The sequence below is a fragment of the Mirounga angustirostris genome, unplaced genomic scaffold (assembly GCF_029215605.1).
Source record: "Mirounga angustirostris isolate CCGP_5_RB_7025 unplaced genomic scaffold, mMirAng1.0.hap1 SCAF_6, whole genome shotgun sequence".
Taxonomy (NCBI): Eukaryota; Metazoa; Chordata; class Mammalia; order Carnivora; family Phocidae; genus Mirounga; species Mirounga angustirostris.
Window position 1 is genome coordinate 125,750,848 of NW_026991714.1, and position 19,453 is coordinate 125,770,300.

The following is a 19,453-nucleotide window of genomic DNA, read 5'->3' on the forward strand; positions in this document are numbered from 1 at the left end:
GTCCTATATTTTATCTGGCAATTCTACTAAGGACTGACTCTTAGAGTAAAGCCACAATTGTCAGGAGAGAAGTAAGTGGAATTGTCATGAAGAGATAAGAGGAAGTCACAGAATGATCCAAGAACAAAAATGAAGTAATAGGAATGAGATCTAAGGAAGGAGGTGATTTTTTAAAATAATAAGATGATGATAGAATACAGAACCTTGAAAAGTGGAGAAGATAGATAAAGGAAGATAAAGACTGAAAATTATTTCAGTGACTTAGAGACTAGGGATAATAGAGCTTCAAAAAAGAATGGATTCCAGTGCCAAATGACACAGAAAAGCAGAACACAGCTAAAATATTTGGGGGGGGGGGAACCGCAGACTATGAGGTATGTCAAATTAGATGTGGGAGGGCATGTCTTGCCACAAGGTGGCACTCATAGTTCCTCTTTTTTGGAGTTTCTATCAATAAACATTCTGCAAATTTTTATTGTCATAGAACAAAGAATATCTTAAGTTTCACAACTTTACATAGAGGTTATGTTTCATGTTGTATCATTTTCCCACAGCTTGTTATTGTTTTCCCTTTAGAATACGAAGATATAGTGAATAGTGAATATTGGAGTTGACTGGCAGGGGGTGTGGGGGTGGGGGCAGGCATTAGAACCTGGAGGAAGGAGCAAATGTAATGTTATCACAGATCCTCAGTACAAAGCATTAACAGAAAGTTGTTGGATTTGGTTATCAGATAATGACTGAGCTTCAAGAAAACGAATACTGTTAGAAATGGAAACCAGACTGTCTGGTGTTGAGGACTGACAGTGTGCTGTGAAAGTAGACAGACTATGTGTTTAGCACATCTGCTGTGAAAGATAGGAGGGTAGCCAGGGCGACTTTTTTAAAGGAACTCCTTCTCAAATATGGGTTTGTTTGCCTTATTCATAAGTTTCATATATTTTATCAAAATATCTGTTAAATGGCAGTTGGCCTCACACCACACACAACACAAATGCATTTGTGTTGCAGAGATACTTCTACTTAACTAAATAACTCCATTAGTCCCCCAATATTACAGCACTTACATCTTTTCAAAATAATTTCATATCTATTTCTCATATTATATTGCTCATAGAGTAAATATTTGAATAGAGACCTAGAGAGACCACAAGATTTGCCTCACATTGCACAGCTAGAGAGAAACAGAGTCATGGACCAGTTTTCTGATGCCTAATTCCATACCCCTTCTACTGAATTATTCTTTTTGTCACTTGATTTCTAGTTCAAGTTTTCCACTTATCTAATTTTATTTTTTCTGGCATGCATAAAATGAAAATGGCTCTTTGAAATTACCCTGTCTTGACTAGTTTCCATGCTATCTCAGGTATGTAATAGTTAAAACTTACCTTTTTCCACCATAGTATGGGGGAAAATATGCTCATTATCATCTCTGCTTTTTACAAAACTAAGTATAACTCTGAGTTGAACATAAAAGAACTTATAAATTAATGTACCACTGAAGAGGTAAAACCCTGTGCCTGTTGTTTTGGGTGTATAAGGACTTCTGCTAAAATACAGTTCCACCACACAATCCAGACAGTTTTCTTTTCAGCCAATAAGTCCAGTCATTCGCTATTTCTTTTTGTCTTTTTTTATCATCAAGGCAAAAACATTATCAGTGTCTATATTTATGTAAAAATCTGTTTTGATCCCTTTAAACATAAAGAAGAGTGAAATGAAGACAATTTTAGCTTTGTTTCTCCCATTCACCTCCTCCACTCCAAACAGAAAAAAGGGTAGCGGGGCTTCTATAGCTAATTCACCAATAATTCCATATAAGCCATACAAAAGAAAACTTCAAACTTGTTTTGTGGCTAGGTCTCCATGGGGGAACAGCCTTCTTACTGAGTTGGAAAGAATAGAGTATTTTTGAACTTACAAGTGTCTGAAAACATCATGTCAGCAAAGTGCGGTTGGCATTTTTATGTATTTAGAAGAGTCTAATGAAGCCCAGCTCCTTACAAATTCTGACAAAAAAATGAAGAATGGGACATGGTTCCTGCCACCCAGGGGTCAGAGTGGTGGTTATTGCTCCAACCAATTGTACAAAGGAGACCTGTCTTTTATAGATAGGTCCACAGTCTTGCATTTGCAAGAACACCATGAAGACTGGCCCTTACCCAAGAATTTACTCAGAGAGACATTTAATATGGAGTAAATACAGCCTCAAAGAGAACAGCTTTGAAGAAGGGCTTTGAAAAGGTCAGAAGAAGATGAAATGAGGAATGTTGTTACTTCGTGTCTTTATTAAACAAATGCTTGCCTTAGCTCTTCTCCAGCACGTCTCAAAATGTGGCAAAGTAATAATGACATGCCCACTTCACAGACAAAAAAAATGACTTGGAATGTGAAATTTGTCATTAGGATGGGCCCTCAGGCCAATGGATTGTTCTCAAAGTGTGGGAATGCCCTATTTCTACTAGCTTGGAGTCCCCTGCTCTCTCAGGGATATATCTACTGTTTCACGAACACTCCAGGAGAGTTTGGATTTCAGACATTCTCCCCTGTCATACCAATTAAGTTTGGAAATTATTCTCCCTAATCCTTATATCATGTCCTAGTTCCTTGGGGCTTTCCTATAGGTAGAAAGTAACCAATCACTGCTACCATTATAGCAGGCAGCACCTCAGGTGTTAACTCTTTTGGAGTCATGGACACAATCTAGTATAAAATCAGTGAAATCTAGTGGTGTTGAATAAATTTTGTAGTTATACATAGCATCACTCCACTCCCTGCAATTGATTTTTCTGCTGCTATTCGTCTCTAGTCTTTCTACATATAAATGCATTCATCCATTTGACAAATATTACTGAACACCTGCTATGTACCAGGTATTGTTCTAGACAATGTTTACAGTAGTCTAAGACAGACTAAGTCCCTGCTTTCAAGGACCTATATTCTAAATAGGAAAGGGAGAGCTGACAGGTAATAAATAAATAGGGAAAATCAGGTAGTGGGAAATCCTATGAAGACCAGGAATCAGGTTAATGTAATTGAGACTGGGTGGAGAATGACTTTTGTTTGAGTACTCAGAAAACTCTGCCCTGAGGTGAGAGCCAAGGCCAACCATACACAGATCTGGGAGGAGACTGTTGCAGACAGAGAAAATGGCAAGTATAAAAGTTTTGAGACAGAACAACCTTGAAATGTTTGAGGAACAAAAGAGAGCCAAGGTTGTTAAATGCTAATGAAAGGTAGTGGGAGGTAGTGCATGAGTTCTGAGAGATCCAAGAGGCACACTGGGACTGCTAAATCATGAAGTGATACATGGGAGATCTCAAAAACTGTGAGGTGCTGTTTTTATAAAAAACTCCTAAATATTTTAGTGTGTTTTTCCTAAGATCGAGGACAATTGTGAAAGTACAATTATCAAAATCAAGAAAATTTCACTAATATATCCAATAATTTTCAAAATCAGAAAATAACATTGATACAGTATTATTAACTAATTTATAGACCTTACTTAATTTTTGCTAATGGTCCCAGAAACGTTCTTTATAGAAATTTGTTTTCATCCGACCCAGGATCACACATTTTATTTAATTTTCATGCCTCTTTAGTCTCCTTTAATCTGGAACTGTTCCTCATTCTTTCTCTGTCTTTCATGACATTGATATTTTTTAAAAGTGCCGCCATTTGTTTCACAGTATGACCTTAAATTTAGGTTTGTCTGATGTTTCCTTGAGATTAGATTCAGGTTATGCAAGTTATGAAGTTTATCCTTTTTACTGTAGTATATCAGGAAGTACCCAACATCAGTTTGTTCCATTACTAATATGCAAGGGGGTGGGATGAAAAAAGGCATTTTAGCTAGGGAGAGATCAGTGTATGTTTATGCTTTAGATGGTAGCAAAAATACGATGTCAATTATAAAAATAGAAGTATAATGTAGACAAATTCTGAATTAATTGCAAATGCAAGAAGGCTTGCTCAAACCCTGAATATAGGGCTTTAGGAAAACCTCCAGAGTCTCTAAAATATTAAAGAAGAAAGAGATGGAAAAGAATGTGAGTTATTAATAAGGACAAAGGTATATTAGCAAACTTCCAACAAATAAAAATAACTGTGATTTTGAATATAAATCTATACAGTTTAAATAAAATAAACTAAATATTTAGGTAAATATATAAGTTGTTTTTACATAGGCAATGTGAAAAGGAGTTGTTGAGCATTTATGAAACTGAAATGAGCGCACACCCAGTGGCAATCGCAAGGGTTTCCACTGTAGTGTAGCTTCCCTTCGATCGTGGTGTAGTGTAGTGTATTTTATTTACCATAAATACTAGCAAAAAGCAAACAAGAAAGGTGTGGTTTGAAATGTTGTCACAAGGAATAATGGAGAAGAGAAAGACCAGCAAATCCAGAGCCTGTATAGAAAATAAAAGGAATGAGAGTGGGTAGAGATTGAGCAAGAAATTCCATAACGTGAATTTAACTAGACCACTGGATCATAAGGGCCTTGGGGGCATGGAGTATGGTCATTCTCCGGGTTTAGTTTTCTTTATCAATGTCTGTCTTAAAATACGGTATCCAGAAATCAAATTCTGTATATGACCTAGCACATAAAACAGGACTGCTACTTCCCTTTTTCTTTCTATACCTCTATTAGTGCTGAAGTTTTGTTTTTTGTTTTTTTTTGTTTTTGTTTTTAAAGATTTTGTTTATTTATTCATGAGAGACAGAGAGAGAGAGAGAGAAGCAGGATCCCAAGGAGCAGGGAGCCCGATGCGGGACTCGATCCCAGGACTCTGGGATCATGACCTGAGCCGAAGGCAGACGCCCGACCATCTGAGCCACCCAGGCGCCCTATTAGTGCTGAAGTTACCATCAAACCTAATCTGTAGAATTTTAGAGAGGAAGAAGAACCAAGGCTGTCATTTAGTTCATTTTCAAATGAGAAAAAATAAGTGATTAGAGTGAACTGACTTGCCAAATGTTACCAAACAGTGACACTACTAGAGAGCAGACAGGTCAGGCTTGGAGCCCCCAAATGCTGGTAAAAAACTCATTAACACATCACTATCAATACAACACCAATTATTTTTCAAATAAGTAGACTGCCATGTGGCTGTTGTATGACATGTAGTTTGTATCCCTAATTCTTGTGCTTCAGAAAAGATGTTGCATACATCCAAATTTGCCTTTAAAGAATCTTAATTTTTAAAAAGCTTGATTATGGAAATTGTCAGATGTATACAAAGTAAATAAAATATAATGAATCCCCACGTACCTATAACCTAGCTTTAATATTTTCAAAATTCTGCCATTCTTTCTCTTTATTGTAGTAAAATACACATGACATAAAAATTACCATTTTAACCATATTTAGGTGTACAGGTCAGTGGCCTTCAGTACATTCACATGTTGTGTCTGCCATTCTTACATAAGCTAAATCTCTACCCACTCCCCACCTATCCCTCCCTGATTATGAGAATCTCACTTTTTAAATCAGGTATCTAATACCTCAATTTTCATCCAAAGTCACATGTGACTTTTTTGCTCTAATCCTCAGTTCTCTCTTCATGAGTGTCATAATACCTCTCTTTCAAAGTTGCTGTAAAGTTTAAAGGATGCACTGTAATATCACATAACAGGCACTTAGTAACCGTTAGTTCATTCACCCACCCATTCATATGGTATGACTGTTCCCAAAGAAGCTGTGCTGATAACGCAATGGATTCCATTTCACTGATATGATGACTCTCATTTTATTTGTATTTTCTTGACATTTCTTCATTGTTCTTTTGTACCTTATCTAGGTGGGACCTATAAACCTAATTAAGTTTCCAATATAATGGTCTTTGTAGAAAAGTAATTAAGTACTTTATATCTTAATGATCATATTTAATTATAACAATAATAAAACAAACTCTGGTAGCCTAAGTGAGGAATTTCTCAACTTACTGCAGCCCCTTATTCTAGGGTATTGGTGGGCAAATCAAAAACACCCTTGACTTCTCTTTAATGGATGAGTTAGTATGGAGGGCATAGGAAAGTGCCGATTCCCCTCTTTCTGGGTCACTGCTCTGACTAGACTCTCTGGTCTCTGACAGATTCTTCTTAGCTTCACTTTTTCCTTCTGTGTGCTAAATGGGGAGATATTCTAAGACCTATTCCTCAGTCTTGAGTTCTTTTACAAGTTCCAATAGATAATTCATTTATATGGTTTCAGTCTACATCTATGAGCTGCTATAAAATCAACATCTTTAGCCAGCAGTTCTCTGACCCAAGAATCTTATGAACTCATCAACATCCCCCCAAACTATTTTTCCCTCCCAGAAATCCTCTGTTTCTACTGATGGGACCAGCCTCTTGGTCATCCTGTCTAAAACTAGAGCCTCATCCTTAACTTTTTAAATCCCGTATCCCCTATACCCAATTCAACTCCAAAGAAGAGTGATTCTTCCTTAGAAGTATCTCTTTTATTTGCTCCACACTTTTCCCAACTCCACTAATTGGGCACATTACAATTTCACAACCTAATTAATGCAACAGCTCATGTGGTCAATCATATATAATTTCTAGTATATAATGCTTAATCAAGAAATCAGAATTCTGAACTCTTCTAGAAATTAAGTGAGAGTCAAGCAGTCCTTCAACTAACACTTGGGGAAGCTTAAAAACACATAAATCCTTTTTTTGAGCCAGAAAAAACAAAGTTTTCTTTATTGGTAAAGCATGTTATTTTATAACTAGGACTGAATAATGCAAACATCTGATAATCTTCAGAGAAATCACACCAACAAAATCTGAGTGCAATCTGGGCCCTCTCATACAGCTCACATTTCCCTAATTTTATAGTCTTTATATAAAAACTTATATTCCCATTATTACATTTAGAAAGCCCTTCAAAGGTGCCATAAAGTTCCAGTCTTGATAATCTCCAATTAGTGTCCTAGCTACATGGCTCTGAAGTTCCAGTTTACTAGTTTAACATGCAAGCTAGAGTTTATCTTAACTGAGAACATTTAATCTCTAATGACTGGTTTCCATTCCAAGCCCCCAGCTATACAAAACAGCTAACTTTCAAATTTTAGTTTTCTGCTTAGTTTTTCTTTTTGCATTCTAGTATAATACAGATATCTACCTTCCCAGGTGACTCTTCTATCAAAGAATAGAAGAATAGATTGACACTCACTCCAGTGTTCTGGGGCTCAAAGTTTTGACAATATGCATGCACAGATACATTTACAAATATATCTATTATGGTTGCATTTGTTTAGTAAAATCTTAGACATAACCTTAATGTCTATTCATAAGTGGGTAGGAGAGTGGGTGAGTGTATAGAAAAAACGAAATTGCCATGAGTTGTTAATTGCTAAAATTGAATGATGGGTTCATTATACAATCCTCTCTGGTTTCTTTGCATATGTTTAAATTTTTTTCCATAAATTTAAATAATTAAGTTACATATCTGCTATGAATATGATGTAACACTAGAAACAATTAACATTGATCAATCTGTACTCACAGAAATAGGGCTATGGTATGTGCTAAGTGAAAAAGAGCAAGTTAATAAACAATAAGTACAGTATGGCTCCATTTTGAGATCTTGAAAGCTCTCTGCGCATTTATGGGTATATATATTTGCATATCCACAGATAAAGGTCTGGACAGAGACCCACCATACTGACAGCTAACCCTGGGAATTAGATGGGATAGAAGTGGATGATCATATCTTACTTTATATATTGCAGTAAGGTTTGAACTTTTACCAGCATCTGCCAATATAAAAAATAAAGAAAATAATAATATTAACATCTAAAATCTTTATTGCTATGGGGACTTGGAGACATATTCTTGGGAGTACTGAATACTAAGAATACTAAGGTATATGACTATACTTCAAAGCATGTTACATACTGAAGGTAAAATCCATTTATCTGACCTATTCTCTCAAGGCATTGACTTTAATTAAGTTCTTTTCCTACTAACCTTATCTGGGACTGCCTTCTGTTACTTCCTGGCAAGGTTTTACTTAATTCTTTGATCTTTCCTTGTTATAGGCAGAACAGATGGAGGAAAACCATAAAAGATTTTCTTGCCCTTTAGTTGGGTCCAAATTCATAATTTTCTTCAAAATACTGATCGAAGTAAATTTATGTTTCCATGGCAACCAGTAGCTACTAACTTTCAGCTTGGCCCAAAAATACTCCTACTACTTCCCTATTTTTACTAAGGGATCTGTACCTATCCCTGATTTTGTACCTACTAATTCTTATAACCTTCAGGTACTATTTTCCCTGGCTTTTACTACCTCCCCATCCATGTCTGGGTCCGATGCCTTCCTCTATCATAGCACTTGTCATATTATACTAAAATTGTTTACTAATCTGCCTCCCTGTAAGACTGTAAGATGGCTGCAACCAGGAGTGGATCCAGGTTTTGTGGGACCTGAAACTAGTATAACATAGGGAGCTTTCTTCAAGAATATAAATCATAAATACAAAATTATGTATAAATGTATATTTTTTTAATGAAAAAAGAAATCACAACAGATGATTGAAGCTTTAGAGATTAAAATCTCTCTTCTGAAACTTCTTTAGACAGTTTACTAGAAAAGCTTCAATAGAAACACATCCTGATTGCAGCCTGTCTTTCCTGTTGCATTACAAGCACTCACAAGGGTCTGTGCAAGTGATGCATACCAAAGTCTAAGCTTCATTAGCTTCACCATAAACCTATGTCTGCTTCTTCATTGCTGAATTCTCAGCAATTCTGAATCAGCCTAATGACTTATATATAATCAGTCTTCAAAATATAGTTGTGTTACATGAGAGCAAGTGTGGATGGATTAATCCTCCTTTTACCAAATCCCTGATACAAACCTTTCAATGGCCTCTCATTACTCTTGATTAAAGACTACTGCATAATCTAGCCCTTGCTTTCCTCTCCAACTCCTCTCTTCTTTATATACCCAGCTACACTAACCTTCTCTCCTAGCCTCAGGACCTGTCAATAGGCAGTTCTCTCTGTCTAGACCCCTCATCTTATCCTGTACCTCACTTCAAATGCTACTTTGTTAGGGAAGACTTTCAGTGTAGGTTAAATCTCCCAATTATCTCACTCATGGTATTCTCTACTTTTTCAAAGCATTCTTCACAATTTCAATTGCAGAGTTGTGTAAAAAAGTTTAATATCTATTTTGCTACTGGAATGCAAACTTTATGAAGATAGGGGTCGCAGTATTTTATTTATTTTGCCCCAGTTTAACACAATGCTGTGTACAGAGTAGGTGCTCAAAAATATTTGTAGAATTAATTAAGAAATGAATGAGAATGAATGCCTAAGAGGATACAACTCTTAGTATATATTGAAGGAAATGAAGTGTCTAAGTTCAAAGATATCCACTCACCAAAGGGAACAATGAAAATTATGTAATAGCTAATATTTATTGCTTGCTCTATGCTAGATTTTGCAGTAGACTCTTTAAATGTAGTTGTCTCATTTGATCTTCAGAACAACGTTATAAGCAACTAGATATTAGAATCAGCTTGTTAATTTCCACAAAAAATCCTGCTGGATTTTGATTTGAATTGCATTCACTTGACAGATCACTCTAGAGATCAGATTGACAATTTAACAATAATGAGTACCATAAACCACGAACACAGCAAGTATCTCAATTTATTCAGGTATTCTTTGATCTATTTTATCTGTTTTATAGTTTTCAGCATGCAGATCTTACACATATTATGTTAGAGTTATACCTAACTATTACATGGTTTGGGGTGCTGCTGTAAATAATACTATTTTTAAAAATTTCAATTGCCAACTGTTCATTGTTGAGATACAGAAATACAGTTTTTTTTTTTAAGTTAAACTTGTATTCTGAAATCTTGTCAAACACACTTATCAGTTCTAGTGGTATTTTTGTGGATTCTTTGGAATTTTCTATACAATCATGTTCTCTGTAAATACAGACAATTTTACTTATTCTTTTTCAATCTGGATGCTTTTTATTTATTTTCCTTGCTTACTGCTCTGTTGAATAGAAGTGGTTAAAATGAATATCCTTGTTTTGTTCTTTCTTCAAGGGGAAAACATTTAGTCTTCCACCTCTAATCATTAGTGTTTTTTGCACATGTTCTTTATCAGGTTGAGGAAATTCTCTTATATTCCTATTTTGCTGGAAGTTTTCATCATTAATGATATTGAATTTTGTTGAATGCTTTTTCTGCATCTATTGAGATAATCATATAGTCCTTCTTTTCTTTTTTAACTTTACTTCTAGTACAGTTAACAAACAATATTATAATGGTTTCAGGAGTACAATATAGTGATTCAACAATTCTATACATTACTTAGTGCTCATCTTCATAAGTGTACTCTTAGTCTCCATCACCTATTTCACCCACCCCTCTACCCACCTCCCCTCTGGTAATCAACAGCTTGTTCTCTATAGTTAAGAGTCTGTTTTTTGGTTTGTGTCTTTTTTTCCTTAAATTCCACATATGAACTAAATCATATGGTATTTGTCTTTCTCTGTCTGACATATTTCACTTAGCATTAGACTCTCTAGATCTATCCATGTTGTTGCAAATGACAAGGTTTCATTCTTTTTATGGTGGAGTAATATTCCATTGTGTATATATATCACATCTTCTTTATCCATTCATCTGTTGATGGATACTTGGGCTGCTTCCATAATTTGCTATTGTAAATAATGCTGCAATAAACATAAGGGTGCATATATCTTTTTGAATTAGTGTTTTTATTTTGGGGGGGTCAATACCGAGTAGTGGAATTACTGAATCATATAGTAGTTCTATTTTTAATTTTTTAAGGAAACTCCACACTGTATTCCACAGTAGCTGTACCAGCTTCCATTCCCACCAACAGTGCACAAGGGTGTCTCTTCCTTTGCATCCTTGCCAACACTTGTTTTTTGTCTTTTTTGATTTAGCCATTCTGACAGATGTGAAGTAATATCTCATTGTGGTTTTGATTTGCGTTTCCCTGATGGTTAGTGATACTGAGAATCTTTTCATGTGTCTGTTTGCCATCTGTATGTTTTCTTTGGAGAAATATCTATTCATGTCTTCTGACATTTTTTTAATTGGATTATTTGGGTTTTTGGTGTTGAGTTGAATAAATTTTTTATATATTTTGGATACTAACCCTTTATCAAATATGTCATTTGCAAATATCATCTTCCATCCCATAGGTAGGTTGCCTTTTAATTGTTGATGGTTTCCTTTGCTGTGCAGAAGCTTTTCATTTTGATGTAGTCTTAATAGTTCACTTTTGCTTTTGTTTCCCTTGCCTCAGGAGACATATGTAGAAAAATGTTGCTATAGCCGATGTCAGAGAAATTATGGTCTGAACTCTATTCTAGGATTTTTATGGTTTCAGGTTTCACATTTAGGTTCTTAATCAATTTTGAGTATATTTTTGCATACGGTGTAAGAAAGTGGTTCAGTTTCATTCTTTTGCATGTGGCTGTCCAGTTTTCACAACACCATTTGTTGAAGAGACTATCTTTTTCCCATTGTATATTCTTGAGTCCTTTGTTGAAGACTAATTGACCATATAATTGTGAGTTTATTTCTGGGCTATTTTCTTCCATTGATCTCTGTGTCTACTTCTGAGCCAGTACCACACTGTTTTGATTGCTACAGCTTTGTACTATATCTTGAAATCTGGCATTGTGATACCTCCAGTTGTGTTCCTTTTCAAGATTGCTTTGACTATTCAGGGTCCTTTGTGGTTCCATACAAATTTTAGGATTATTTGTTCTAGCTCTGTGAAAAACGATGCTGGTGTTTTAATAGGAATTGCATTAAATCTGTAGGTTGCTTTGAGTAGTATGACCACTTAACAATATTTGCTGTTCCAATCCATGAGGAAGGGTTATCTTTCCATTTGTTTGTGCTATCTTCAATTTTCTTTCACCAATGTTTTATAGTTCTCAGAGCACAGGTCTTTCACTTCCTTGATTAAGTTTATTTCTAGCTATTTTATTCTTTTGGTACAATTATAAATGGGATTGTTTAATTTCTCTAGCTGCTACTTCATGAGTAGTGTATAGAAATGCAATGAATTTCTGTACTTTGATTATGTACCCTGAGACCTTACTGAATTCATATATCAGTTCTAGTAGTTTTTTGGCACAGTCTTCAGGATTTTCTCTATACAGTATCATGTCATCTAAAAATAGTGAAAGTTGACTTCTTCCTTATCAATTTGGATGCCTTTTGTTACTTTTTCTTATGTACCTGCTATGGCTAGGGCTTCCAGCACTATTTGAATAAAAGTGGTGAGAGTGTATATTCTTGTCTTGTTCCTGATCTTAGGGGAAAAGCTCTCAGTTTTCGCCATTGACTATGATGTTAGCTGTGGGTTTTTCATATATAGACTTCATTATTTTGAGGTGTGTTCCCTCTATACCTACTCTGTTGAATGTTTTTATCATGAATGGATGTTGTACTTTGTCAAATGCTTTTTCTGATCTAATGAAATGATCATATGATTTTTATCCTTTCTCTTATTGATGTGATGTAACACGTTGATTGATTTGTGAATACTGAACCACCCCTGCACCACAGGAATAAATCCCACTTGATTGTGGTGAATGATTTTTTAAAAATGTATTATTGAATTGGTTTGTTAACATTTTCTTGAGGATTTTTGCATCTATGTTCATCAGAGATATTGGCCTATAGTACTCTTTTGTTGTAGTGTCTTTTCCTGATTTTGATATCAGGGTAATGCTGACCTCATAGAATACATTTGGAATCTATCCTTTCTCTTCTATTTTTTGGAAGACTTTGAGGGGAATATTAACTTTTCTTTAAATTTTTGGCATTATTTGCCTGTGAAGCCATCTGGTCCTGAACTTTTGTTTATTGGGAGTTTTTGGTTACTGATTCAATTTCATTCCTGGTAATCAGTCTGTTAAAAATTTCTATTCCTTCCTGCTAATGTCTTGGGAGGTTATATATTTCTAGGAATTTATCCATTTCTTGCAGGTTATCTAATTATGGCATATAATTTTTCACAACATTCCCTTATAATCCTTTGTATTTCTCTGGTGTCACTTGTTATTTCTCTTCTTTCATTTCTGATTTCATTTGTTAATGAGTCCTTTCTCTCTCAATGACTCTAACTAAAGGTTTATCAATTTTGCTGATCTTTTCAAAGAACCAGATCCTGGTTTCTCCTATCTGTTCTATTGGGTTTTTTTGTTTGTTTGTTTTTTAGTTTCTATTTCATTTCTTTCAGCTCTAATCTTTATCATTTCCTTCCTGCTACTGGTTTTGTGGTTTCTTTTGTTTGTCTTTTTCTAGCTCCTTTAGGTATAATGTTAAGTTGTTTATTTGAGATTTTTCTTGCTTCTTGAGTTAGCCCTGTATTGATACAAATTTCCCTCTTAGAACAGCTTTTGCTGTGTCCCAAAGATTTTGGACTGTTCTGTTTTCATTTTCATTTGTCTCCATGATTCTTTGATTTCCTCTTTGGTTTCTTCATTCACCCATTTATTGTGTAGCAGCATGTTATTTAACCTCCATATATTTGTGTTTTTTCCAGTTTTTTTCTTGTGATCAATTTCTAGTTTTATAGCACTGTGATCAGAAAAGATGAATGGTATGACTTTGATCTTTCTGAATTTGTTGAGACTTATTTTGTGGCCTAATATGTGAATATTCTGAAGAATGTTCTACATGCACTTGAGAAGAATGTGTATTCTGCTGTTTAGGATGGAATGTTCTGAAAATATCTGTTAAATCCATCTGACCCAATGGGTCATTCAAAGCCAGTTTCTTTGTTGATTTTGTGTTTGTATGATCTAACCACTGAAGTGTTAAAGTGCTCTACTATTATTGTATTAATATCAATTACTTCCTCTATGTTTGTTATTAACTGTTTTATGTATTTGGGTGCTCCCATGTTGGGTGCATAAATATTTACAATTGTTATATCTTCTTGTTGGATTGTCCCCTTAATGATTATATAGTGTCCTTCTTTGTCTCCTGTTACAGTCATTGTTTTAAAGTCTGTTTTGTCTGACATACCTATTTCTTTCCTTTCACTTCCATTTGCATGGTAAATGTTTCCCCATCCCCTTGCTTTCAACCTGCATGTATCTTTAGGTCTTAAGTGAGTCTCTTGTAGGCAGCATATAAATGGGTCTTTTTTTTTTTTAATCCATTCTATCACTCTATGTCTTTTAATTAGAGCATTTAGTCCATTTACAGTCAGAGTAATTATTGAGAGGTATGTACATATTGCCACTTTGTTACATGTTTTATGGTTGTTTTTGTAATTCTGCTCCATGTCATTCTTCCCCTGCTCTCTTCTCTCATGATAAGTTGGCTTTCCTTGGTGATATACTTGGATTCCTTTCTCTTTATTTTTTGCATATCTATTACTGAATTTTTATTTCTGGCTACCATTAACCATAACATATTTTATGCATATATCAGTCTGTATTAAGTTGATGGTTGCTTAAATTTGAACCGACTCTTTACTCCTCTCCATCCATGTTTTAAGTGTAGGGTGTAATGCTTTACATCCTTTTATTTTGTGAGTCAGTTGAGTGTTTTTTTATAGAAAGCAGATTTTTACAGCTTTTGTGTTTCCTACTTTTCTTACTCCTACTTATACTCATTTCTTTCCACTCAGAGATGCCCCTTTAACATTTTTTTGTAAAGCTCGGTTTAGTAGTCATGATTTCCTTTAACTTTTGTTTGTCTGGGAAACTTTTCATTTTCCCTTCTATTCTGAATGGTAGCCTTGCTGGATAGAGTATTCTTGGTGGTAGGTTTTTTATTGCCAGCACTTTAAATTTATCATGCCACTCCCCTCTGCTCTTCAAATTTCCTGCTGAAAAATCATCTGATAGACTTATGGGGTTTCCCTTGTATGTAACTGCTTTATTTTCTCTTACTGCTTTAAAAATTCTCTTTATCACTACTTTCTGCCATTTTAATTACCATGTGCTTTAGTGTGGACCTCCTAGGGTTGACTTTGTTGGGGGCTCTCTGTGTCTCCTGGACCTAGATTTCTGCTTCCTTCTCCAGATTTGGAAAGTTTTCAGCTATTATTTCTTCAAACGAATTTTCAGCCCCCTTTTCTCTCCTTCTTCTGGGATCCCTATAATGTGAATCTTATTATGCTTGTGTTGCTCAATTTCCTAAGTTTATTTTCATTTTTTCTTTTTCTCTCTCCTATTCACCTTGATTACTTTCCATTACTCTGTCCTCCAGGTCCCTGATCCATTTACTGCTTCCTCTGGTCTACTACTTATTCCACCTAGTGTATTTTTAATTTCATTTATTGAGTTCTCCATCCCTGATTTGTTCTTTTTTATGTTTTCCATCTCTTTGCTAAGGGTATCAGTGAGGTCCTCCACTCTTGAGAAAAGTCCAGTGAGTATCTTTATGACCTTTACTTTAAACTCTCTATCAGGCATATTATTATCTCCATTTCATTTAGGTCTCTTGCTGTGATTTTTGCCTTTCTTTTTTATTTGGGACATATTCCTCTGTCTCCTCATTTTGTCTAACTCTCTGTGTCTCTTTCTATGTGTCAGGAAAGTCAGCTACATCTCCTGCTCTTGAAAGTAGTGCCCTTATGAAGAAGAGGTCCTGTAGTGCTCTGTAGTGCAGTGTCCCCTGTTCAGTGCTTCAGTGGTGTCTTCTATGTGTACTGCATGTGCCCTGCTCTTGTAGCTGAGCCACTTTTGCCTTCAGTTCAGTCATCTGCAATGGCTCTCTTTGCCTTTTGTGGGCAGGGTTTGGTTCCTGTGTTGTTAGTGGATCAGTCTGGGGCTGTCTTGAGCTTAAGTTGAGTCAGATGAGGTGTTTGCCAGAGATGCAGCAGTACTGAACTGCAGGAGAACATAGGGGCCGACTTTGCAGTGCCATCAGGAGAGGATTTGCTGCTGCTGGGTTGAAGGGGGCAGATCTGCAGAAATATGTTGTGGTATTAGCAAGGTTTGCATGGGTCTACTGTGAGAAGGGACTTGGAGCTGTGGCCTGCTGGAGGGGGAGTGTCTGCAGGAGAACACGTGGGTGAGATGCACTGTTTGCATGTTTGGTGTCAAGTGCTGGCATACCACTGATTCCCTCAGCTATCTGTGTGTTTACGCTTTGGTGTAGGGGAGGGAAATGGTGCCCACTAGTTCCTTTTTTCCCAAAGAAGTCTCTCAGTGATCCCTGCCCCTCCAGCACATGCTCTGAGAATAGTAAACAAATCTCCCTCCTGCTCCTGTAAAAAAGGAACTAGTGTGCCCACTAGTTCCTTTTTTCCCAAAGAAGTCTCCCAGTGATCCCTGCCCCTCCAGCACATGCTCTGAGAATAGTAAACAAATCTCCCTCCTGTATTCCCATTTTCAAAATGTTGCTTCTATGCTATATCTCCATAGGACTGTTTGCTGTGCTTTCTCTTTAAGGTCGGGGACTTGGTTTCCTCTCAGCCTCTCAGCTCTCCCATGATCCTGCTGGTTTTTAAAGTTCCAGGCTTTAAGTACTGCTGGTTGTAAGAACTCATGAAATAGGCCCCTCCGGTTTTCAAAGCCAAATGTTATGGGGATTTGTCTTCTCCATGCAGGCTCACTGGTGTGAAAATCTGTTTCTCTCCCCTCTCCAAGCCCATGGCATTCCCCCTCCCTCAGACAGTCCCATAGGTCTATTTAGCTCTTGACCATGTATCTGCTCTTCCTATCCTCTTCAATGTGTCCTCTTGTCTATATTTAGCTGTGGAGTTTGTTGTGCCAGTCTTCAGGTAGTTTCCTGGGTTACACACACTAATGTGGCTGTTATCTAGTTGTATGCAAGGGACAAGGTGAGCTTAACAACATCCTATTATGCCATATTCCCCTAATACCCACCTTGGTCTTTCTTATTTAGTCTGTAGAACACTGATTTTTTAATGTAGAACCAGCTTTGCATTCTCAGGATAAATGCTACTTGATCATTTTCACATATTGTTAGCTTCAATCAGCTAATATTTTGTTAAGGATTTTTGACTTTGTGTTTACAAGGGATATTGTTCTACAGTTTGTTTGTAATGGCTTTGATTTTTCTATCAGGGTAATACTAGTTTCATAAAATGAGTTGGGAAATACTTCTTCCTCTTTTATTAAAGAGTTGGTATGTAATTGGTATTATTTCTTCCCTACATGTTTGGCAAAGTTTGCCAATGAAGCAATATGGGCCCAGAGTTTTCTTTGTTGAAAGGTTTTTAAAAATTCAATTTATTTCCTTAATAAAGAGAATACTATTCAATTTATTTCTCCTTGACTGAATATTGGTAGCTCAGGTCTTTTAAGAACTTGGTCTATTTCATCTAAGTTCTTGATATTTGGGGCATATAATTTGTGTCTTATCTCTCTTTTCTTGATCATTCTGGCTAGAGATCTGCCAATTCATTTCAAAGAACCTGGTTTTGTTTCATTAATCTTCTCTATTGTTATTCTGTTTTAAATTTCACTGATGTCTGTTCTTATCTTCACTATTTCCTTCATTTTGCTTGCTTTGGTTTTAAAATTTTCTTCTTTTTATAGTACCATGATGTTGAAGCTTAGACAATTTACTGCCAGAAATGTCCCTCAAAACACTGCTATAACTGCATCCACAAATTTTAATATAGTGTATTATTATATTTATTCTATTTAAAATATTTTTAAGTTTCCTTTGTGACTTCTTCTTCAACCCATAGGTTATTTAGATATGTGTGGTTTAACTTACAAATATTTGAGGAAATTCAAAATATTTGAGGAAATTCAAAATACTTGAGGAATCTTCCAGATATCTTTCTCTTATTGGTTTCTAGTTTAATTCCATTCTAGTTAGATGACATACTTTGTTTGATTTTAGCCCTTTTAATTTTATTAAGATTTGGCCCAAATTTATGGCCAAAATATGGTCTATCTTGGTGAATGTTTCTGTGCCCTTGAAAAGACTGTGTATTTTGTTGAATTGAATGTTCTGTAAATGTTAATCAAGTAAAGTTGGGTGACAATGTTTTTAGGTCCTTACCTTTATGATTTTCTGTCCACTTATCAATTATTGTGAAAGGAGTATTGAAGTCACCAAGTAGAAAAATGTCAATTTGTCTATTTCTCCTTTGAATTATATCTGGTTTTGTTTCACATATTTTGAATCTCTGTTTTGCATACATGTTTAGGATTGTTATGTCTTTTTGGTGAATCAACCCCTTTTTATTATGTAGTGTTCCTCTTTACGTATAGCAATACTTTGTCTCATTTTAATAAAGCCACTCCAGCTTTCATTTGATTAGTGTGGTTCTTTCTCATATACCTATCCAGCATTAGCCAAGGAAAATGCTACATTAATACCAGATAGGTTTCAATCACAGGACAGTCTTCTTATGGGTAACTCTTGCTCCGTCTTGAATTCACAAGGAATATTATTCAGAGAGAATTATGAACAGATCAAGAATTATCAATAGGAGACTTTTGGTAGCAATCTTATATTGACCTGAAGTGTCCTGACTCCTATTGATCTGAAAATGGGAAAGACAGGAATAAAAGACTTCTCCAGAAATTCTCAAATGTTACCATGCACAGGAGTCACCTGTAAATACCTGTTAAAAATACAGATTTCTGGGATGCCTGGCTGGCTCATCCAGTAAAGCCAGGTGACTCTTGATCTTGGGGTTGTGAGTTCAAGCCCCCATGTTGGATGTAGAGATTACTTAAAAAAATAAAAAATTAAAAAAAAAATACAGATTTCTGGGGATCACCCTCAGAAATTCCAGTACTGGTACTAAGGAATCTGCCATTTTATTTTTTTAATTTGTTAATTTTTTTTAAGATTTTATTTATTTACTTGAGAGAGAGAGAATGAGTGGGAGTTGGAGGGGTGGAGGGAAAAGCAGGCTCCCTACTGAGCAAGGAGCCCAATGCAGGCTCCATCCCAGGACCCTGAGACATGACCTGAGCCAAAAGCAGATGCTTAACTGACTGAGCCACCCAGGTGCCCCAGGAATCTGCCATTTTAACAAGCCACCCCAGGTGAATCTGATGCAGGTATTCCATGAACTATACTTGACAAATACTAATCTATTCTGTGCTCTTTAAAGCAGCACTGTCCAGAAAAACAAATGTCATACAACCCACACATGTTATTTTAAGTTTTTGGTAGGCCCATTAGAAAAAATAAAAAAGAGGGGCACCTTGGTGGCTCAGTCAGTTAAGTGTCTGCCTTCAGCTCAGGTCATGATCTTGGGGTCCTGGGATGGAGCCCCATGTCACACTCCCTGCTCAACAGGTTGTCTGCTTCTCCTTCTGCCTCACCACCCCACCTCTGCTCATGCACTCTCCCTCTTTCTCAAATAAATAAAATCTTTTTTAAAAAGTAAAAAAGAAAAAGCATATGAAATTAATTTTAATTATACATTTTCTTTAGCCCAATATATACAAATATCATTTTGACATATGGTA

General features: G+C 35.8%; 1 protein-coding gene across 3 annotated transcripts in view; it reads right to left on the reverse strand.

The window, feature by feature from the left end:
• HPSE2 (heparanase 2 (inactive)) overlaps positions 1–19,453 on the reverse strand; it is a 655,327-nt gene that overhangs the window by 289,564 nt on the left and 346,310 nt on the right. The window lies entirely within an intron of this gene.